The sequence below is a fragment of the Pezoporus wallicus genome, unplaced genomic scaffold (genome assembly GCF_028554395.1).
Source record: "Pezoporus wallicus isolate ANWC-B61680 ecotype Strahan unplaced genomic scaffold, APGP_CSIRO_Pwel_v1 contig_7339, whole genome shotgun sequence".
NCBI classification, from domain to species: domain Eukaryota; kingdom Metazoa; phylum Chordata; class Aves; order Psittaciformes; family Psittacidae; genus Pezoporus; species Pezoporus wallicus.
This window is the reverse complement of record NW_026636333.1, coordinates 1,474,286-1,498,374: the sequence shown is the minus strand read 5'-3', so window position 1 is coordinate 1,498,374 and position 24,089 is coordinate 1,474,286. Positions and strand designations below refer to the sequence as shown.

The 24,089-nt window shown below is 39.3% G+C and overlaps 1 protein-coding gene and 1 long non-coding RNA gene across 2 annotated transcripts in view; one reads left to right on the top strand and one right to left on the bottom strand.

The window, feature by feature from the left end:
- Positions 1-24,089, bottom strand: part of ALK (ALK receptor tyrosine kinase) — a 311,567-nt gene that overhangs the window by 186,417 nt on the left and 101,061 nt on the right. The window lies entirely within an intron of this gene.
- On the top strand, positions 14,257-22,056 carry LOC130594284 (uncharacterized). The gene is made up of 2 exons (XR_008971048.1): positions 14,257-14,392; positions 21,839-22,056. It is a non-coding gene; the product is annotated as an uncharacterized LOC130594284 (long non-coding RNA).

The window sequence follows — 24,089 nt, the reverse complement described above, 5'->3', positions numbered from 1 at the left end:
AATAAATTCATAATAAAGCATATAGAAGACAAGGTCATAACCAAATGCAACCTGGCTTCTGGCACAGCACACACCCAGCAGCGAACACTGCCTTTGAGGAAGTACAGCTACCATGCAGTTCAAGTCCCAGTTCTGAAGCATACTTTATGGTCTTTGGTGAGGCTCTTCTGTTTGTTTGTTTTTAAAAGCAACTGAGGAAGGAATTCTAAGGAAGGCAGTAACAGAGTGAGCAAGTTAAAATGATGCTGGGTCTGTGCAGCGCTTCATCAGGCTGCTAACGCCCGCTGACCACTCACATGCCCCAAATCCTTCAGATCAATGTCTTTTACAAGTTTTTCTATATACTCTGGATCTCACAATATTGCCTCAAGTCCTCCTTCCTACCCTGGCAGAAAGAAGTCCTTATTCCCAGCTACATTTGATCCTTACAACCTGGTGCACAGATAATCATCATGCACAAATCTACTGGCGTGCTGAAACAAGCAGGTTTCTCTACTACAGAATCTGCTTAGGAAGGTGGTGGTATCACAACAACAGTTGCAAAAGCAGGAGTGTTCAAAAAGCATTTTCCCCACCACACTTAATTTGTAAAAATCAGAACTAGACTTCCTTTAAAGAACTTTATATGACAAAAAATGAGTTTCAGGGAGCTCTGAAATAACCTTTTTCTTGTAATCTTCTACAATAGGAGTGGGTTTTGAGTGAATTTAGTTCTTCCCTTCCACAAGAATACAGATCCTGGAAACCACTGTACTACAAATAACGTATTATGAAATGTACCTCTGGTGCATCACTAGATCTGGTGGGGCTGGTTTTGTTTTAAATACAGCTGGCCTTTGTAGCACATGTTATCAAGGTCTTTTTAAGGTGCATGTTGCCATAACTGAATAACGTAGTAATATTCTATTAATTTAGCCATGAATTATCTGCAAACAGATGGAAAGTTTTTACAAACATGTTGTGTACTGGAAATTATTTGATGAATGTTTTGTGCGCAATACAGACTGCTCTTCCACTGCTCAGGAAGGATATGTCTTAGCAAATTCACTGTGCTTAATTCACTGGTTGAACTTCTATGTTTGCACTGTAATGCAAATACACCCTCTGACTGAATTAACTCTTAGGAGGCAATGCTCCTTTCTAGGACTGACTGACTGAATGCAACCCTGCTGTGCAAAGCGAGAAAATATAAGGGACCCAGCTCACACCTAAGAAAAGTCAGACAGGAGGAGGAGAATAAGTCACAATACAAATGGGCTATTTTGAATAGAAATCTTTAGATGAGCAAGCAGCAGGCTTACGACAGTGTTTGGAAAAGCATTCCATTTGACATTCTCCAGGAAAGAGACTACTCACTGCATGACAGTCATCTTATTACTGGAGACCTCTCCTTTACTAGTCAGGGTGCAGAATATTCATTTGAACCTGGACTGCAGGCTTTCCTCAAAAGTCCTTGTTACTAGGATCCGATCCTATAAGTCACTCCATCATCTACTACTGATTTAGTGCCACTAGCCAGCAATGCAGGTACAAGTTTGTGTTATTCCCACAGTTGCCCAGGTGTGGGGATGTGCCTTCTTCAGCTGCATCAAAGGAAAACACAGTTTCTGAAAACTGTCATGTATTTCTTAGAAAGAGTTTGGAATAAATGGTTGGAATAAATAAGTGTTCATGGCCAACCTCCCAGTTCAAAGTATGAAAATCACTGCTTTTCTTATGGCAAGTGTATAGGTCAAAATTTAAGAAAGCATCCCCATGTGCTGCCTCTCTGCCATGACATGAATTCGCTCTAGAGACTGACTGACAGTATAGCTCAGAATCTTTGGCTTCACTGCTGCAGCTATCAACAGGGATGACCAATTAATGCCAGCTCCTGCAGGCAGTTCTTTGATGGAAAAGACAGAACTCTTCAACACATTTCCCACTATCAAACACCCTGCTGATGGCAATGACTTCCAGCATCTTGTGACTGGCTGCATTTGAACCAGTGACCCAGGTCTGAAAAGGTCCCAAACCCATTACCAGTCTCCTGTCTTACTGGTATTTTTATAGTTGTGAAGACAGAAAGCTAGTCCTACCAGTTTGCCATTCTGCACTCAAGCACACACAAGTACTGCCAAGGAGTCAAAGAGCACTTCTGCAAACACTTTGTTTTGAGTTCCCCACTTAGGAAGCAATAGAGATGTTAAATAGAAGCCTTGGCCAATTGCATAAATCAGATTTCACCTAAGTAGCTAACGTCAACCTTGGGGGAAGTGGTGGGAAGGAGATTAAGTGTTCATTTCCAGAGACCAGCACATCTTTTGTGCTTCAAAAGCATCTGAAAGAATATAAATCAAAGCCGAATATGAACCTGCAAAGCTAATTCACTGCCTAGCTGTTTCATTTCAGTTGCATCTTTCTCCATCTCCTCAGCCAGGTAACATGGCCTTTCCTTGAAAGTTACACAACAAATCAAGTAAGTGGGTGCTGGGAAGAAAAGAAGGAGAAGAGAGGTAAAATTTATTACTGCCTAAAAGGGAAGGTGACTCATAAGAGAGTGGTATTAACAAAGTGACAGTACGAGACGAAGAGGGAGCGCTTTGAACTCATTCTAATGATCTAATGACTAATATAATCCATTAAGAAAAGCAAGGGCAAGATCTTTTTCACTGATTAACGTTGTACCTTATCCATGTTTTTAATAAAAAATTCAATATATACTGCTCCTCAGCTATATGCATGTTTAATTAAAACGCTGAACACTTCCAGAAAGCGTTCATTTCACTCCATCAGATGAAACAGTGGAGTATCCAATCCTTCACCATGGATCTGGAAGCAGTAGGAGAAAGTGAGAACGCAAAGAAAAAAGGAAGAACTGTATCATAATACATACAAGAACGCCCATTGGCTTAGCGATGTGCCTGGTAAGTGTGGTGTGTGAAACCCCTAGACAAACACTACAGGAATTTAACACTAATATTTTATGAAGCAGATTTTTTATTAAATCTAGAAATAGCATAAAATATCTGAAAAATATTAAAATTCTGTTCTGATGCTTCAATGATGCACAAATTGTTGTAATTTACTTTTAGGAACATATATGAGCTTCATACAAACATACACAAAATATTTAAACAAACAAACCCCCAACAAACTCCAAACTCATCATTTACTCCACAACTGTATCTGTAACTCTAATGCCCTCAAACTGAAATTAAGGAGAAGACCCACCTTCTTGATGCCTATCCAAGCATTGTGCAGTCACTTAAAACTGTGAGTTTCTGCTATCAGAAAAGACCCACAAGCGTGTATGCCGCTCAGGTTCTGCTGAGCACTGTATAAATACCTTTCCTGTTCTGACTGACCAACTGCTGGCATGCATTTTAAAAGCAAATATATCATCAAAACAAATTTCAGTGAGCAGTTGAGCTATTTCCATTTCAGAGATCCCATTTCACCTTGCTGCTGCTAGACTACTTGATCATAATCTTGAATACATTCAACATGGAGGCCTCTTGCCAAGACACTGTTCAGCTGACTGCCCTGAATGGTGGCAAGCCAAAAGCTTGTTCAGCCACAGTCCATCTTCTGAGCGCTTTGCTAGAGTTAAACCAACATACTCAAGGCCTGATTCAGAAGTATTCTTCAGCAACAGCAATTACAGCTGGGCTTTTTTCTCAGGTGCCAAAGAAAGCGTGAAGTGTAAGAAGACTGCTTGCTAATTGCAACAGTTTTAAAACATTTCAGCAGAGGCTTCTTCTCATTCATAGATATTTTACTAGTGAATTCAAGCACTTGTGACTTTGTAAAGTTTTCAGCAAATCACTGTTCATTCAACTCATGCTCCTTTTTGCACACACACACCATTTTTTTTCCTCTGAATACAGTCAATTCACTCTGGGATAATACCCGCATGTTGTGGAAGACATGGCTAGAGGAGTTGTCTAAAATGTCAGGAGTTACTGAACATAAAATCTAGCAGGGAATCCCCAAGAGAAACTCAGCATTACACCAGTATTTTAAAAAGGTTTGGAGAGGTTATCCTTGCATTCAGAAAACCAGAGAATCAAAAGTGACCGGTTAAAGGGCTTCAGAACTGATTGATGAGTCTTACAACAGGATAGGCAGGAGATGATTACAAAGTGAACATATTTTTATATGGGAGAGGGGAACAGGTCCTGCTATATAATATACATCAAGAAGATTACAACAAGCAATAAAGTCTGCAACTGACATAAAGGGAGGGTAATCATAAATAAAAGGTCAAATCATTGATTAAAAAGAAAACCAGTACAAGCAACCTATATTTTATTAAAGTTCAGTGCCAAATGACATGCAGGAAGAAAGACCTGGCAATAGTGCCCAATCTGTATTGCTCTGACACTATGACTGCACTGGGCTTACAGTCACGCTGAAGTTTCATGAAGCTGGTACAGGATCAGCAAAAGGGTTTTGGGCCAGGCAGCGAGAGGAAGCAGAGCCTGGAAGAAGTTTGACTGTAGCCAACTAAACCTTTTTAAACAGAGAGGTCCTGAACTTGGCATCTTTTAAAATTGTTGTTTTATAAAAGGCAAAAATAAATACTTTTAGTCGAATAATGAATTTCTTTTCAGGACAACTGCTGTATAAAGGACAATCTGTGCATGACCCTTCTACCCCCAAAACACTTTTACTATCTGACAAGCTGTTGAGATCCTCAGATAAATGACAAGTGCAGTGCACTGTCATTATCAGAAAGGTGGTATTTTCACCCTTCCTCTTCTAACAACTGAAATAATGCAAGACTTTGACAATGTTCAGTGTGCTTTGCACACTGCCACTCAACACCAGAAGCAAAGCAAATGCTAACCATCACTCACCAAGGTATGTTTTTAATAAATAACATACTGCAGTCAATACCAGAGATTACCAGATCAACTTCTATACACTATGTACACAGGAGGGCAGATGATCTAATGGTCTCCCCTTTGGCCTTAAAATCTATTAGCTAATTTTTTTTCAACACATAACCAAACACGACTCCAAGAATTGTCTTCACAGTCTATACCACCTTAGACATGGAAAGGGAGAAGCCACCTTGGTAGGAAAATGCTTTTTACTAGAATGTGTTAATTTTCAACTGATGCCATTCAGTTGAGGTACAAATTGGGATATAAATGTGGTATCTGAGAGCACTGACCTGCTAAAAAGATGACTGATGCTCTAGGTGTCTGTGAGGTACTCCCAGACAAGCATACTGTCAGTACTGAATCTTAGCTTAAACGTCTTGTCCTTTCCAACATGAAAAGCTATGGCAAATACAATTAGAAAAACCTGAAGTCTCCCAGTATATCCACGGCAGAGGCTGTCCAAATGAAAAATAGCAAAGATGCACCAAAAAACGCAGAGAAGTCCAAAGTAAATGTGATTAATCTGGGAACTTGGATTTAAAATGCATAATGTGATTACTGGTCTACCTCCCTTTGGGTATGATCTGTGGCAGATCCTAAAAAGCAAAGTGTGTGTCCTGTGTGCAATTCAACAGCAGCTCACTAGCCATGGGAAATAATCTCTTAACTGTGATATACCAGCTTTCCCCAGAAAGCTGGAGGCTGCTATGATACACTACTACTAAAAGGAATAGCAAAAGGTTTAAAGAGAATGTGAACTTCAATTAAAATATGCAAGGCCTAGCCTTTCATCTGAACTTATTCACCCATTTTAATGCTTTGTTACTACATAAACTACTCTGTATATGATGACATTCATTTAGTTTTACTGTATCTATCACCTTTAACTACTTCCAGCAGTTTTAAGAACCTCATGCATTAAATCAAATATCATGACAATCATGTCACTCAAAAGCTTTTCCCAAGCTTAAAACAACAGCCTGCAAATGCAGCCTCTCTGGGGGCTGACTTGAACATACTGCAATTACTCCTCCTAACAACAAGTAAGGCTCCTGCTAAGAGGAAGCCTCCCAGGCCATTTGAACCTCCCTTCCAACCCAAACCATTCTATGATTCTATGAAAAGCCTACATCCCAAAAGGCTTTTAAGCCTTAGTAGTGGCTTGATTTCTTTATAGGATCACACCTGCTGCAGCATGGTATAGGGGAAAAGCCCAGGACCTCAATCAGTTAAAATGCTGTGCAGAACCATCAATCTCATGAAGTGTGCCTGGACACTGCCTGGCAATGGCTTGGGAGTAAATCCCCACATCCAGGACAAGAACATTTTGAAACAGTACTGCCCAGATTTGGTAAGAACACAAAGACAGTGAGGGTCTGAATGATGCAATTATATTCAGGGGTGGGGGAAGAAAATATTACATGAGCTCTTTGCTACTTAAAGCAATGTCCATGAAAAGAACAAGAACATTGTGGAATAATTAAAAATCCCTCTAGTCTGCAGGATGCAGACTGTGTTACCTCAACATGTTTCACCTCCATCAAAAATAAATCAGTGACTGACTCTACTCTTCTCGCACGTCCAACAAATAATTAAATTTCTGCATTTACAGGGATTTCATATGAAGTCATTTAGAAACTTTGTTTCTGTAGCAGATGAGACGACACATTGTACACAGAAGTTATGTGGGGTTTTCGTATGAAAGAGATAACAAGGACATGAAAGCTATGAATAGTTACAGGCTGAGTTTTTAAACACTTCTGCTCCAAATATAGACTCTAAGCACTCTAAATCATTCATGCCAATTGCTTTTTTATGTTTATTTCCTGAAAAGCTAATGATCCAGATTTTAGCATAAAAGGTTTTCTGGGTCTCTTTACCCTAACTCCAAAACCTGGCATATTTTTTCCTAAAAAAAAACAAAACAAAACAAAAAAAACCCAAACAAACAAAAAACCCCAAGTTTATTTCCTGTAACATTTTAGATATATAAAGGGTCCAATGTTCTGTGCCTTTGTATATGTTGCAGAGTATGCCAGTGAAGGTTCCCACAAAGGAGCAGTTACAGGAGTTCATTTGCAGTCAGTATGCTCATTTTATGCCACTGAGGGCTTGCTCCTTTTCCATTTGCAATGCCCTAACCTTTGCAAATCCAGAGCTCTTATGCTAAAGGCCATTTCCTTTGCAGTAAATCTCACTGTCACAACATCCGCTCAGTCCCCTGACAATGCTGCTCCATGCAGTGGCAGCAGATACAACAGGACACAGTTTGTGATTTCAACCAACCTCTCTCCCTTCTGTCTCTCTAAGCTTCCTCCTTTCCCTTGAACAGATATCGAGAAACACAGTTTGGTCTCACATTAGAGTGTGAAATCTGTTGGCACTTTCTCTACTTTGCACTGTTTAGAAACTTCTTGTTTAGGTACTGTCCTGTGTCCAGCAGTAGCAGTCATTTTTCTCCTTCTCAGTAGCTGGTACAGTGCTGTGGTTTTGACTTTCAGCCTGGGAACAACGCTGATAACACTGATGGTTTTAGTTGTTGCTAAGTAATGTTTACTCTGACCAAGGACTTTCTGAGTCTCATGCTCTGCCAGGGAGGAGGGGAAGCCAGGAGGAAGGAGAGACAGGACACCTGACCCAAACTAGCCAAAGAGGTATTCCATACCACAGCACATCATGCCCAGTATATAAACTGGGGTGGCAGTTACCCAGAAGGGCTAGATCGCTCCCCAGGTCGGGCTGGGTATCTGTTGGCAGGTGGTGAGGTGTTGTATTCTCTTCCCTTGTTATTTCCCTTATCATTATTATTACTGGTGGTAGCAGTAGTGATTTGTGTTACACCTTAGTTACTGGACTGTTATCTCTGCCCATGGGAGTTACATTCTTTCGAGTCTCCTCCCCATCCCTCTGGGAGCAGGGGGAGGAAGAAAGGAGGAGCGAGTGAGAAGCTGCATGGTTCCGAGTTACCGGCTGGGCTTAAACCACGACAGGTACAAATCCACATGCATTTATTTATGTTTTTAAATAGAATTTCCAGAAAAGAGAGAATACGCTTTCCAGACAGTTAGCTACCATTCTGATGGCACAATCTCCTTGCAAATCAACTTTGTTCTTGTAGAATTTGGCTTTGGATCAACATACACTGTAAATTGCAAACTAATGAATTTGTATTGGCAGAGAAAATGTCTCTGCTTTTACAGTCTACAGCACTTACTAGTAAATAAGATTACTAGGAACAATTCCCAGTTTCCCCAGCAACTTAGTTACTTGTCTCTTACAAGGCTCATATGTTGATTCATTTCTCTCTGTGGTCCCAGTGTAATGAGCCTATTCCTAAACACCAGATAAAATTATAGCAACTGAATGCCAAGTTTTATGAGTTCTTATACTCTGAAAAGTTGGAGTATACCTGAGCACAGGACTTGGTTTTATCTTGATGTCACCAGAGCTCTAGGTTTCAGCTCTAGGAGCATCATCCCTCAACATTTGTACATGCCCTTTTAATCATTCAGTTCACAGTAAGACGTGCAGACCAAAATCATTACTTATCTTGGAACTAGATATCTTTAAGATCCTTTCCAACCCAAACCTGTCTATGATTCTATGATCCTTTCAGTCCTCCTCTCATCTCCCCATTTTGTAAAACTATGGAGAAACCCTTAGGTTTAACTTACGTAATTCCCTAGAAGCTACAGCCCTCCAAAGCAGTTTTGCCACATGAAAACTCCCTACTTTGCTTCTGATTTTTATAAATCAGAGTTTTGTGTAGTAGTTAGAAACATACTGTCAATTATAAAATGATGACCGGTTACAAGTGTACTCTTGATAAAAACCAATTAACACCCTTTATCTGTATTCTTTGAAAACTGGTTAATAAAGCATGATCTAAGAGCATTATATTATTTTACCTAAGAAGTTAATTAAGCCACACTACTTCAATAGCGAGCTTCTGAAGCACCACAGATCTGAAGAACTCATACACATTAAACTATTACAATCATGCACTTTCTTTGTTAAACCTCACTCTAAAGGGAAGCACAAATCACTTTGCAAACTATGGAAGAAGTCCACCAAATAAGTGCAATGCTTTGTCCAGATAAAGAAACATTTGTATGAAACATTCTAATTATAGTCTGGCAAGGCTTAAAGAAAAAGCTGAAATAAAGAGCACACATCTGCTACACACAGGTTTGGTTTGTTTTTTTTTTTTACAGACTGTTAAGTACCTAACAGTGCTCAGGTATCTCAACCCCCTGAAGATAAAGGAGTCAAATTCCTAAAGCTTTTTTTAAATAGAATTCAACAGATCTAGTCTTTTTTATTTTTTTAATCAAGAAGAATATAATTTCCTGTATGTTAAATAGAAGTCTACCAACATTAGGATGAATACAAGTCTAGTCATTGAAATGTATCAGTTTGAAAACTGATAAAGGAAAACTCTTTTATAAAACACACTATTGGCTTCTGGTGCTCACTGCAACAAAGTATTGAAGCCAAGAGCACTAAAAACAAAAAGAAAAGAGAAAAAGAACTATTTTTTTGTAGGGATAAAAATATCTACAGCGCTGGGGAGATACAAATGCTTGGTTATGACAACGTAAGCCATCCCTGCTGGCTATGGCTGGAAGTTGGTTTTAGGTACTTATTCCATACCTACACTTCTTGTCTCTCAAAGAGTGTGGCAGACTACTAGTGTCTGCAGTAGTATCTCAGACATGATGAAATGCTCATTTCGTGGCACAAGAGCACTCACTTTCAGTCTCAAACAATATTAGGCATGTTATCTTTATTGTTGCCAAATTAGGGCCTCCCCACGGGTTAGTTCACTAAAGTTCACACCACTAACTTTCAGCCTCTTCAAAATTAGCACTTGTAGGAGATTCTGGTTTCATTCCTCACAATTTTCAGGGTCAGGCACGTCATTTTATGAAGCTTCTCTAAAAATACCATCCACAGATACCTAAACAGACATACTTTTAACAACCTAAACATAAAAACAATCTAAAGGCCTACAGATTTTTTTGTGCTTTGATGAAATTCTGTAGGATGAGAGAAATTTCCTACAATCTAAGAAATGTTAATCTGCCCCACATTTCACACTCCTCTAGGGAAAAGTCTGAATTGAGCTTATATACTTGACATTCACATGTTTCTGACCCTAGTTAAAGATAGGGAAGGAAAATGAAATTGAACAACTATATATTACCACATTTCAGAACAACCATGTATTGTCACATTTCAGGACTTTTAGCCAGATTTAACAGTGGAAAGTATTATTTTCGAAAGTCCGGCCTAGTTTTGATGTCTATTTGCTTTTGCTTAAAGGAAAGTTGAGCTTACCCATGTATTTCGTGTAAGTCAAAGTTCTCTCTGCTTCCACTAATTTTATTAAGGCGATTAACAGCATAGTAAGAATTACCACAGTGAGATCAGATGCAGGTCTCCGGGCCTTTAAGGCCATTAAAAGCCATCAAAGTAGAAGCTGCTACTCATGAGAATTCAAAGTATATGTTCTAAGGACAAATGCCACTCAAAAAAATCAGAGGATGCATTCCACTCTTACAGAAGATAAGGTACCATGTTCAACCATAAGCAGCATTTTCAGCCTCTACACACAGAATTTAAAAACCATCTAAAACTAATCAGGTTTCATTTAGCCAATAAGCTCAATGCTATAATAACCTGGTACCCACAGATCACAATTACTGCATTATGGTGTATACCATGTTTGTCAACCCCTTCTCAGGCACTAATTTACCAAATGATGATTGCTGGTTTTAAGAACTACATTAACTGGAACATAGAGCCCCTCATTTAACTTTTTGTCTTCAAAAGAACCAGAAGTTTAGTTTTTAGACTGAAATTAATCTTTCTCTGAAATATATTTTTATGTAAGGAAAATGGTTTGTTCCACATACAAAACCAATTTTTAGTAGACCAAAGGATGCTTATACAAGTGCATGTATCTTTCTAAGTTGTCTTGCTACAACTTTGAGCAAGAATAAGACAATTCCAGGCTTAGTTCATTTAAACCAGTTACAATCATTTAATTCCATTCACAAAGTCGAGGATAACTTGTAACATTTGCTCATTTAGCATAATGGCTTCTGTTAATATTCTGAATTTGCCAAGGGAGAAAAACAGTCTCTGGAGGTTAACTTGTCTCAGCTGACATCTTCGCAAGGATTACGTTTTCTAAGTGGGCAGCCCTCAATAAAAGTTAATCAGTTCCAAAGAGTACACACAAAAGACATTCAACTATGAATGCTCTTCAGGAAGGTTGGCATGGGTTGCTCAGGTTTTTATTGGGATTTAGGCTGTCACAGAGGAAACACATTGTTGAGGTGCTTTACCCAGTAAAAATTCAAACTGTAGAACAGTCCAGGCTGGAAAGGATCTAAAAGACCACCAGGTCCAATCCTTTGTAGGGAAAGGGAGCCTAGGTGAGATTATCCAGCACCATGTCCAATCACATCTGGGAAACCTCCAGCAATGGGGAAGTTCTTCCAGTGAATGACTGTTCTTACCGTAAAAAAAAAAAACACGGTCTTTTTTTTTAATCGAGATGAGGCCTCTTCTAGTGCAACTTGTATCTGTTACCCCATCTCCATGTGGCTCTTTGTGAAGAGAAAGCCTCTGTCCTCTTTGCAGCTGCCCTTGAAGTACTGGAATACTGTGATAAGCTCCACCCCAAGCCCTCTTTTCTCCAGGGAAGAAAAGACCTAACTTTCTCAGTGTTTCCTCACACAGTAGGTTCTCCAGCCCTTTGATCGTCAAAATTATGTTCTCTATAAAGAAATCAGGCCCACATTTTTGCACACGGGTATCCATTTTTAATTTCAGGGGAGGACAGAGACAATTCTCCCTGAGAAGGGCACCACTAAAACCGCATTACAGCACTGAAAACTCAATTCTGTTCTTTCTTTGACTTTGCTCACTACTCAGCAAAATGTCTTCTTGTTAATTATCGACTTCATCACCAAGGGACAGCTTAATCAGAAGACTGTCTGAAGTTCAGGCTATCACAGCAGTACTAGCAGAGAATTCTGCACTGCACATAATTGGCCAGGTAATTAGAATACAACATCCTTAACTGCTCAGTTACCAAATGTAAACGGCACAGTGCTCAGTGCTTGACTAGTGGAGGGCCTGGGGGAAACAGTGCCGCTGCCAAGTGCCTACTTTTACTTCTTCACACTGTAGGTAAGTAAACAGCGCTAGTGGCTTACCGCCATCCTGTTCTCCAGTGGGGTGGTGGAAGTCCTGTCATTCTGGGATGTAAAAGCAATTCAGCAAACTGGCTGTATTTCAGGGCATCCAAATCCACGTGAGAATAATAAAGGCAGGATTTCTGACAAGCAGAGAAAACCCAGCATGCTGACAACGGTGACAATGTACTTGGCTCCGACGTCTACAAAACAGCATCCCCGCCAAAATTGAGGGCGCTACCGTGTGGCACAGGGTGCAGTTGCAGGCTGGGTATTTATTACAGCACCTGCATGGTCTGAGATAGGGAAGTTTTCAGCTCACCATGTTTCTGTATTCATGTTGCTGGGAAGAGCAACCCTTACTTTTCTGTAATTCAACATCTGCCTGCCTTTCTTCAAAGATATTTAAAATATCCATATCTACTCCTCATGTCAGTAGACTAAAAAGGGCCATTTTGTAATCTCATCTGGCACGGCACGGTCTCTGCTCCCTAAGCACCATTCTGAGAGCCCTTTTCTAGACCTATTCCCATTTTAGATTTCCTTTCTCAAAACACAGCTGGCCAGACTGGTGGGCGTGCAGTCTGCATTTGGCACTATTACTGTTTTATATGCAATGGCAACAGCATAGTCTCCTCTCCCCCAGAAGACCTTTACCTGTCTGCTGTGGCAACTAAAAGAAACTTTCAAGCTGCTGTTACCCCTTCCAGCCAATAAATCCTCTGCTTGGAACACAAATTCTTACTATGCTCCATGTACAAGACTTTTTTTTTTTTGCTACATTTTTTGCCTTTGGGACTCCATTCCATTCTCCATCGAAAGAGAACTTACTTTCTATTTCAGGTTCATTTAAGTCCACCATCATTAGTATAATTAGAAGCTTTATACCATAGCATAAGAACAAATATCCTGCTGGTATTAAGTAAATAATCTCCTTAAATTAATGTTCTTCATAAGCAGCTATATTAATGCGGGATCTGCGGCTTGATAAATCGAAAAAATGGGGAATTTCAATATGGTTATATTAACTTCAGGTAGTTTAGGATGTTACCCAAAAGCTAATTCGACTTAGTACAGGATGGCCCAAACTTGTCCAAATACCTGGATAAAACCAGTCAAACTGCACACATTGCATATTCGACATGAACAGGACTTCCAGGATATCAGAACTCTTAAACCAGCCTTTTTTTTTTACATTTAGCCACATAATCATGTTCCAGAGCACTGGATAAATAATGTTTACTGAACAGGGATGGACATCCCATAAACCATATTCATTTAACAATAACATTTTCTTGCTAAAAATCTAACCTTTTTTGTTATCTGGATTAATGCAACAAAACCAGTTAACAAAGAGAATACTTTGTATCAACCTTACTTTATAACACTTCACAAACTGTATTTGCTTACAACAGTGGCCTAGACATTAAATAATCAATCTAAAGGTCACATAGGTCAAAACTAGAAACTTAATGCAAGCTTTACAAGTTCCACATCTTCTTCATATCATTATTTAACTAACTGCAGCTCAAAAATGTCCTCATTAACCTGCAGGAGCATGAAAACCCACAAGCGTATTTGAGGATTCTGAAGACTGTAGCTACACTCTTTATACTTAATGGGGAAAAAGAAAATAAGAGATTTTGGGACTTTAGGTAAAACAAACTGTTCTCACTGGAATCTAACAGACTCTGGAAAGCCCTGGTGATAATCTCAGCCTCACAAAGCTCTCAATATTCCTTCTATTTCTTTTTCTAATTTCAGAAACAAAATATATGCTGCTCCCAGTTTGAGTACTTGTCCAGCCTTCCCATAAGGACAAACAACTAAGATGCTCTTCCTATATTTGCAGTACTTGGCCTGCCTAAAGACCCCTATGATGTGAAAAGTCGTACCTGTTTCACTGGGTACTTTGTACTTTGCAAAGTTACAGTCTCTTTCCTTTGCAAACCATAGCTGAGCAATCATACCAGCAGTATAAACTAACATCATGGATCATTAATCTCCAGCCTTCACAGATTCTGGCATGGGTGTATTAAACTCCATGTTTCCTTGTAATATGATTTCAATTCAGTCATTCACCATACTTACTTTGAATTAATATTCACAACTACCCAGGACAAATGCTACTAAACCCATGGCTTGTATCACCATATTGAGTCAAGAACAGGAAATCAGTAAAAGTTTAACTTAGAAGGAGCTGGATTTAACCCTTCTGAAATCACTGCACCAAGACCACTCTTAATGCATTTAGCAGCAATTAATTCTCAAAGCCAAAACAGCTGCACATTGCTGACGCTCTCCAGATGCAAGGTAAGGAATTAAATCATGGGATAATTCAATTGGAAAATTGCTTGTAATTATGGAGAATGCAGCGTCTGCTTGACTCCTTGTGGTGATTGGTAACTGCTTTAAGAATAGTGAGGTAGTCTGCACAATGCATAGTGCATACAGATAAGTAGCTGTGCTAGGAGAAATCTCATTTAGCTTCACAAAGATATGGGTTTAACATCGTTAAAACTGTATTTGCTGACATTAATGATAATCCATTTTCACTGTCCCATTACTGCCAATGACCCACTATCACACACAGAACAGTAATATCAACTTATAGCACCTTTCCTCTGAAGGAACTCTAAGTACTCTGCAAACATACAAAATGTTTGTGGTCCTGCTTTAAAGAGTGATCCAAAAAGGGTTTGTTCTTTCTCACCTCACTTAATACACAGGCAAGCAAAGAGCCTTGTTCTAACACATCATTTAAATCTCTGATGCCACAAGGCTGCTAACTTACAGCAAATGAAGAAGGGTGCTCCTCCACCTCAGATATTAATGTTCTCAGTTATGTTTCAACCACAAAGAGCACCCTTTGCCCCAAAAGACTGCACAAACATCTAGTCAGAGACCCTCTAGAACTGTTGACAACAGGGAGAATTACAGGAAAAACTCATCTTTTGGACTGACAGTAACCGATGCAAAAACAAAAGCTATTCTGTCATCTGTAAACTGAGCACATGTATCCTTAAAATAACAGGATGAAGCAGTTTTCTGTTCTCTCTTTGTAAAATAGACTTACTAGGACCGATCCTTATTAGCATTACAACATTTGACACAGTCTGCTGAGTATTTTAAGGAGTCTTGCTCACTGGCAAAATGAGGGACAAAATGGCTGCTATATGGGATCATATACTTACGGAGTCAGTGAGGGAAAGGGGAAAACACCTAGAAATATTCATTTCCAGTTTCCTGGTGTAGCTACTAAAATATAGAGCTCAGTTTATACAAAGCCAGTTCCAGTAGCAGTGGTTTCTATGGCACATTATATTCCTGTGTTTTAGCTACTGAAATGTTCTCTACTTTACAAAGCATTAACAGAAAAACCTTTAGGGAACAAAAGATCAATTATTTACAAGCGGCTTCAAAATCAATCATCCAATCTTGAAGCTGAAGTTGTTATATTTAGCACTATTAACTACACGATAATTAAAATTGATTACAAAGTCACAACCCCTCATTAAGTTGATGTCAATTGGGGGGGGGGAATTCCTCAAAAGCAATTTTTTCTTTTTTTTTTTTAAAGTGATTGTAAAAAGATTGCCATCAATAAAAGAGACATCTGGGAATATGGAGAAGGTGATAAACGATCTGCTCTTCTCAGTGCTAGTACTTTGTAGACCAAAGGTGTTCCAGGGGAGAAATCCTTATGGTTGTTATCTCCACCTGAAAAGGAGTGGAAACACCATTGTGCTGGGGCCAGTGACAAGTCATTCTCCTTCTGTATGTTCTGAGGTGACCAAAGTGCAGGTCTCAGTAGCAGAGATGACCTGCTATCAAACACTTAACATGTTCTGTGATCCCAGTACTGCAAAGAGGCAAGCCTTGTATTTCATCTAACAAAGCCCTTAAACATATGCTGTAAGAATTTGAGTAGAAATAATTGTAAGAAGTACAGAGAACTTCGTATATTTTACTGTCACACAGCAGATACTGGTCCTTAGCAGGACTGAGCCCTACAGTAGTAACCAAATATGCTGATGTTTCTGCACAACTCACCTGCTGTTTTCCCCTCCCTGAGCTACATGCTATTAGTTCAGGTTTTTATTCTGAAGAGAAATAAAATGCTGAGTACCACCACCATCCTTAGTGTAATTTTTCAGATTGCAAAAGAGCTCCCAAAATATAATGTTTTTTCCTTTTCAGCTTGTTTCACAAGCTTGGGGTACAGGTTGGCAAGCTGCTGCTGGTCTAAATCACTGGTCTAACACCATATCTGTCAGGCATCAAAGATGATTAACTGGCTCACACTCAGACACGCCCTGTGCAGAGACAAACCTCACTCTGGTCTTTTGGCTATCCCCCACTCTGGGTAGGAAGTGCAGAGCATCCACATACATAGCAAGCACCGATTTCCCTCAAGTATATGGAAGTGAGGAAAAGAGGCATCACATTACTTCCTTACACTACCACCCCAGCTGAAATCTCCAAGGTAAGAAAGGCATTGCACCCATGGTAAAAAAAAAAAAACAACAACAAAATAGAGCTGTCATACCGGCAGCAGTGACACAATGCACATCTTTATCACCTCTGACAGTGCCGGACTTTAAGAAACATCCCAGACTTCAGCCTAACATGTTCTTTTAGGCAGGTGACAAGAGACTGGAAGCTACTTCTGCAATTTCACAAACAGGCCCATTGCAAATACATCAGGGCTAGCAAAATGTCACTTCCTGTGGTCATCCAGCCAGCCCAAGATGCTTTCAGAGGAGAACAAGAGGACATTACCTGTTAAAAATCAGAGGAGGAGGAAGGAATAAGAAGGTGCTTTTCAGAAAACAAAGAAAGAAAAGAAAAAACCTAACACAGCTTTGATTATATTGCACAAGAGTAATCTGCAGTTCACTAAGTGTCTGCAGTCTGTATTATGAATAGCTATTTTAGCAACAAAGAATTGTTCAGCAACTCAGTTTCATTAAAAGTAACAGTCTGGTTTGCTTCTAAGAGTAGCATACCAAGTAACCAACCAAGTAACCAACCAAGAAACCAACAGGTCAGTTAATTTTTATGAGTCGTTTAGGTCATTCTTGCTGCAATGCCCATGAACAGGTTCACACTCAGGGCTGGTCTTTGGTGCCTCACCCTCCCCAGAGTTAATGGCTGTAACATTAAATAACACACAGCAATCAATGTGTAGTTCTAATGCAGTACACTTCACCTGCCCACCCACAAAGCACACTGAAATGTGTCATTTCATACAGATAAGTGTGTAGAGACCAGTTAAAGGCACTGTCTGTAATGTGCATATTTTACATAGAGTTAATTCCCAAGCCTTAATTCAGGGCTATCCCAGCCAAACTCCTCCACGCAAAAAAACCTCTTCCCTTGTGGTAAGCAGCTGCCTTACCTCAGGTGAGGTACCTCACCTGGTTGGAGCTCAGTTATTTCAATTGCATTTTGTCAGTCACGCTGCAATGAAAACACAAGACAAAGATCACTCAAGCACTGCCCCTACTCCAGCAAGTTCCCCTCACCTTGTCTAGGCTGACCTTCGCACCAGTTCAGTGGAACAAATTGGAAGTGCTCAGCTTCACACCGCAGTCACCCATGACACAAATTCCCCAAACAGTTAAGCACACAAGCAAATGCTCACCACCAATACTAGAGAAAGCATATTAGCTCTCCTATTACTCTGCAGTCATTTCTTGTCACTACAAGGAAAACTTGAATGCTTATCCCCAAAGTTTCATCTGCAGTGAAATATCCTTATCCCTGCCCCAACTCCTGGCAAATGTCACTGTACAACAGAGGTGTTAATGGAAGCCCAAATTCAGTTTCTAAATAGTCAACATTTTGACTTATAAGTTGTTGAGTTTCCCTTGGTTTTAAAGCAATCAGGAATAATACTGCTGATCTCAAGCACCCAAATATTCTATTATTCACAGTCCATATTCAGTTCAGCTTTACGTATGATAAAAATCATGGACAGCAAACACCCCCCATCACCCAGTCACACCAACCCTGAAAAGGCCTGGAGTACCTTTCAGTCATCTCTTGCTTCAAAGCCATTACAATTATTACTGTTTCTTCCAAGAAGCTTACAGGAAACTGGGATTCAGATTTCCTGTTCTCTGATTGGGTGATCAACTCCTTCAGAAAAGCTGTAACTTTTTCCACCCCTCTATTCACCTCTCTGCATGGATGGGTAAGACAACCAGCTACATATCCTACACTATTATTCATACACAAGAAAATGTCCTTTAAGAAACTTGCTATTAAAAATGTTTATTATTGCTGTTCATTCAGCTGTTGCCACTACAAGGAAATGGCTTGGCATCTTTACAAAGTAGTTTTATAATCTACTCTTAACAGGTACTCCTCTGGCTTGGTTAGTCATTGGAAAAGTCATTTTGGGTGGAAGCCACTGCTTCTGAACTAAAACACATAATATGTTACAATATCTTATTCTAGGACTCTTGCTTTTAACCCCTAACTGATGATAAAACAAAGATTAATTATCTAAACTGTTAATTCCTCAGGAATCTTGATTTGACAGTGACATAACACTAAATATATTGCCCTGCACCAGCTGGATAAATAAACCAACTACAGAATTAAAATGGTTTTACACTACTCTGTAATTAGGCAGTGAGGCTACCACAGTGATCTTTCCTTTACCCCAATCTAAGGGAGTTCAGTATGTAAAATTCAAAGATCTGTATGTCATAGTAAAGCTTCACCTCCTGTGAAGTGACCTTGCTGACACGCAGGATCAACTAAGGCAGGCAGAGCCTGCCTGATCCACAGCTGCCAGCCTGAAAAACCTGATTTTTTTTTAGGGCAGTCAAACATAATCCATCCTCTGCCTCCTCCCCAAATACTTCCACACATTCAAGAAAAACAGAGTGGAATTAAACCTTTCTGATAATGTTGTTTTAATGTGGCCTTTTTATTTCTTCAATGCTCTGAATAAACACCTTGAAACCAGAACATAATTGAAACTTCAGCAGCTCAAAATCAATACCAGAATTCTGCAGCTTGTGCTCTTCTTTGACAAATAGAATTACTACGCCAGGTGAAAGAGAGTCGTGTTCTAACCTTTATTATGCTGTTTATGTGCATTGCAAGGCTCCAAATGACTGCCTGACCTTTCCACTTCCCCACTGGAAGCACAGGAAAGCAGCAAGATGGCCCACACAAAAAGCAACAAACAAAGCGAGTTATTGCAGTTCTGTCCTACGTAAGATTTATTCTTTGAACTCAGGCAAGGCAAGCAACAAACCTTCTGGTTCTGATGTCTGAACACCTCTTCAAATCTGGAGACATCTACTCATCATCTTGTTTACTTGTGTTTACACCAGGTCGTTTAGAAAGCCTGACACAGAAGTGAGAAGATCTGCTCACAGTCATAGAATATGAAGAGAAAACGCAGAACAATGGCCAAAATCTCTATTACATTTCTTGACTGCTTAAGGAAATGCCATTCAGAATTAAGTAGTGCTTGCTTCTCTCATCTCTGTTGTGACACTGGAGCATTCAGCTAACAAAGCTGACTTTCATCCAGGTTTACAAAGGATATGAACCATAAATATCAAGTCAAAATTACTTTAATATAGTCTTTTTTAATTTTAACAAAGACAGTCACTTGTATTTACCTTCTTTTAAATTCTGGTTATTCAGGGAAGGTAGAATGCAAGGGTCAAGCATTTCTACATTGTTTGCTTTTCATAGACAAGAAAGACTCTGCACTGGGATTAAATGGAGTTAAGGGAATTTAGAGAAAGTACCTTCTTTGAAAAGGCAAGGATCCATAATATAATTCACTGCACAGAATGGCAGCATGGCTCAAAATAGGAAGGGGGACCAGGACTGGAGATCCCAAATCAACAACTCGATACTGTAGTATGTATCCCAGCAGACTTCAAACACAACACGGAGGGCTATATTCTATTGCTCCCCTCAGTGCACAGTCTCTGACAACAAGCAGAGACACACAAGTCTGTAGAGTGAGAAAATACTCTGAGAAGTCTGACTGTGTTTGCTTCCCTCTCCTGCTCTCCCAACATGGCCATTCTCATGTTCCCACATTATACCATCTGTTTAATTACTGTGCTCTCAAAACAAGCAAACAAAGAAAACAGATGAAACTTCAGGGACAGCTTCTCACTCATAATTGAATAGATGATTAGTCATTGGAATCCAGGCAAGTTGCTTGGGGCCAGCTAAACAGACATTGTACAGTATTAACAAAAATTTAGTTTTAGAAATACAAACCAGAATTCTCCTTCAGTATCTTTAACACTGCAACCTACTCTAGTTACTTTGAGTAGGATATAATAAGCATACTCATTTTAAGCTGCTCTAAGAGAAAACAGCAATGCTCATAAGTCTGCCTCCCCTTGAAGGTAACAATAAATTAAACTTCTTTTGGTCAGCTCTAGTGTTAACAATCCTGTAAGATTTAACCTCTGAAGGCATGTCTAGGAGGATACTTGGGTTTAGCTCAGCCTGCCCTAAGATCCTGACTGAATCATGGTATTTTCTCCAACATAGTTCCAAATTAAGAGTTTTTTACTTCTGTTTAATTAGTTGGATTTGGTTCTTGGCAAGAGTCACGGCAGTAAAATGTCTCAGCTTTCAGAGTTCTGTGACTCTCTTTAATGTATTCATCCAAGCATAGGTAAGATAGCTACTCCAACACAGACACATCATCACTGATGTGAAGAATAACAGTGAAAATATTTCAGTTATTGTCAATTTACTGATGCTTTTAATATAATCTCACAGAGTAGATCTGTACAAAATCCACATGATGATGCTTATTTATTATAAGTGGACAAACCCAACTTCACAGAATTACTGAAGAGCAACAGGCATCTAACTATTAGAACTAGTTAGGTTGCAATAGATACAAATTTGGCACAGCTAAGAACACAACTCACCTTGGGTTACTGATTTAACCACGCTGTGCTTTAATTTCTCTTTGATGGCATGGAGAAACGTTTCTCCCAATTCTTTAAACCTGTATGAAGTGCCCTATTTAGTACTCAGAGCCTCAGAGGTAAAGCACTAAAGCAGCATAGGTTATTGTAGTAACTGACAATGGATATAATTAGGCTGTGATTGGTAAGGAGGGGCAATATGCAGCAAAGTGGCTGAAAGGCTTACAGGGTCTTGCCTATAGTCCTTTATCATACATTATGTTTTTATGCACAGAGCTGTATATGTGAGCTGTCCCTAGTATGGTTAAAAAATAAGTATACAAAAAAATAGAGGGAGTTTTCTTTCTAGCCTGCCTGCTATCAAATAACAATTTCTTAATTCACTGCATATTCTTTCCAGAAGAATGACTATTTTTTAGACTTGAAAAGTTCGATTAAAAAAACAAAACAACAAACACAACGTACTCATGGATGTACATTAGCATTTGGGGATAAAGAACAATGCCTCTACATGATGGGGGGGGTGGGGGGTGAATAATTACAGATGTGTGTTAATCCAGTAGACTTTCCCTTTAAAAAAAGGTCAAACACAGCCAAGAGCAGGATACACTTCCCTCCAGCTGTCCTTTTAATGTGCCTCTCATCTTGCCAAGGAGAAAGAATCATTAAGGCTGAGAAAGAGACCATTTAACAACCCATTTCTTCTTCATTGTCTGTACTTTTTTTGGACATACTTGTTAAAGTACATTAGTCACAGGTATGCAGCAAGACATCAGAGCATGCTATCATCTGATGCACACTGTAATTAATTTCTCTTTTTCAGCTTGTGGAGCAGAATGCTTCATGTTGAGCTGCACACAAGTCTTCACTGAATTAAGGAATGAACAAACAGGATTTCTACAATCAACAAACCCACGTGCTTACCCACAGTCCCTATAAATACAGAGCTACTCTATAAACAAACACTCTGTCCTACAGCGAGACAATAATTTGCCTCTTTAGAGCAGACTCATTAAAGGGAAATCATTTTGTAATAACAAAGCACAAGTGTAGTACTAATGAGAAGAGCAAGCTGCAAAATGCTAAGAACACCTGGGCCATTCCTTGCACTGACAGAACATGAGCTGGAATCTGATCATCAGAAAAAGGCTGCATTTCCTCCCCCTCCTTCTTCACAGCCCAACAGGCTCTGGAAGCCAGTTTGGTTTGTACTTGCTGTATTAATGCTGCATAAGTTCCTATGGAGTTGTGCTGTAATACTTGATATTTATATTTGCCAAGTTGAGTATCAAAATTTCAATCTCAACTAGAAGAGCCAGAACTATTCACTGTAAATAGATTTTTTTTTAATTTTAAAACCCTCCCTGTTTACAAAGAACTTGAGAGTCATCCCTAAAAATTCATGAATCTCATTTGCAGTAACAGAGATGAGTAATTTTCAGTCCATGTGTTGCTCCAGATCTCACTTAATTCTTCTACTGTTTCACTTGTAGTTTATAGCTGATCCTTCAACTCACAGCAATTATTCCTACCAACTCCATGGCTAAATCTTAAAAAGGAAAATAACCAAGAGAAAACTGAACCCTCCTTTGACTAAAGGAAAGTGCAAAAGTTTACAAATCTTCATAGAATACCTGTAGCTTATCCAAACGCTTATAAATACTAAATCTAGGGTGGCATCGTACCACATCAGTATCTTTCTGAGGACTATACAGCCATCTGGACTGAATCTATGCAGATGAGGATGATCCACATTCTTCTCCAGCATTAAAAAGAAGGGGGCAATAAACATTCAGGTTTGCAAGATTTTTATCAAAATTTGCAAGAGGTTCAAAACTACTTTCCCCCTAAAACAGAAAATATCCCAAGACGACGATTTTTCTGGGGCTTTTCAGACTCACCCTGTCAAATCCTCCAAACTTCACATAACGATTACTATAGAAAAGCATACATCCTCTGTTTGCTTGTTTGACACATAAGATAGAGCACTTCTGTGAGATAAAGGCACATCCTCAAACCAGTCTTAAGGATTAATGCAAAGGGAAAACTTTTGTCTGTCCAGCATGAGTTCTTAATCTTTTACCCTGGTAAAGAGCCATCTTTTTCAGAGAGAATCTTTTTCCCCAATTTTTAGTGGAATTCTAAGTGTTACAAGTCTTTTTTTCTGCTTAAAGAGTCCTACATGAAAAATAACTTCTCAACTACTTACTTCTTGCAAGCCCACATTGATTTATTCTCTACTGTTTTGTTAACAAAGTGATAATCTGAAAAAAAAATTATTTATTATCTTGTATTATCTGCCTCATTCTTCTTTGTCTGAGGAATCATAAATTAAAGTCAACAGCCATTTTATAGTCCTGCAGTTCATTATCTCCCATTTGCTAATATGCTCAGTGCCTCAGCCTTGCTCCTTCTCTTTAGTAAGGATTACAAAAATCAAAACCACATTAACATAACATGGAGATACTTCTTTCGTTAGAACTTACATAAGAGCTTTTCAACTACTCAGTGCTGGTCAGGACACTGTCCTCATTCATCCCTCACTTCCCCTGCCATCCTTCATGAAACTTTAATCTACATTTTCCATTAAGGGGTTGCCTCAATTGGTGTTCACACTTCCAGGGTGGCTTATTACTTTTTCAATTCTGATTTGAAATGGTGGTCACACCTCCCCATCTTATCTCTTCATCTGAAATTTTTATCAAGCAGCTGCATATTTTCACGATCCTGAAATCTTCAGATCACAGAAGCAGAAATTCACTTTACCTAGAATCGTATCACCACAGTCAGGAGTGGTCAAGCCTCTAATCCTTTACGTTTAAAACTTCATTTATGGTTGGAAAGGGATTAATTTGACATTTGATCGAGCACACATCTGGATCCACTTTTTGTGTACTTGTTTTGGGTCCAATTGCTGGTCTTTCCTCCTTAAATACTCAAAATTAACTGTGTACCAGTGATTCCTCTCTTCCTCTTCCTTGTAAAATGACTCTGAAGGAAGCCGCAACTGTGCTTTCAGATCTGGGACCACAATTACCCCTCTCCACAAGTCCATGGGCAAAGCAGCAACAGTG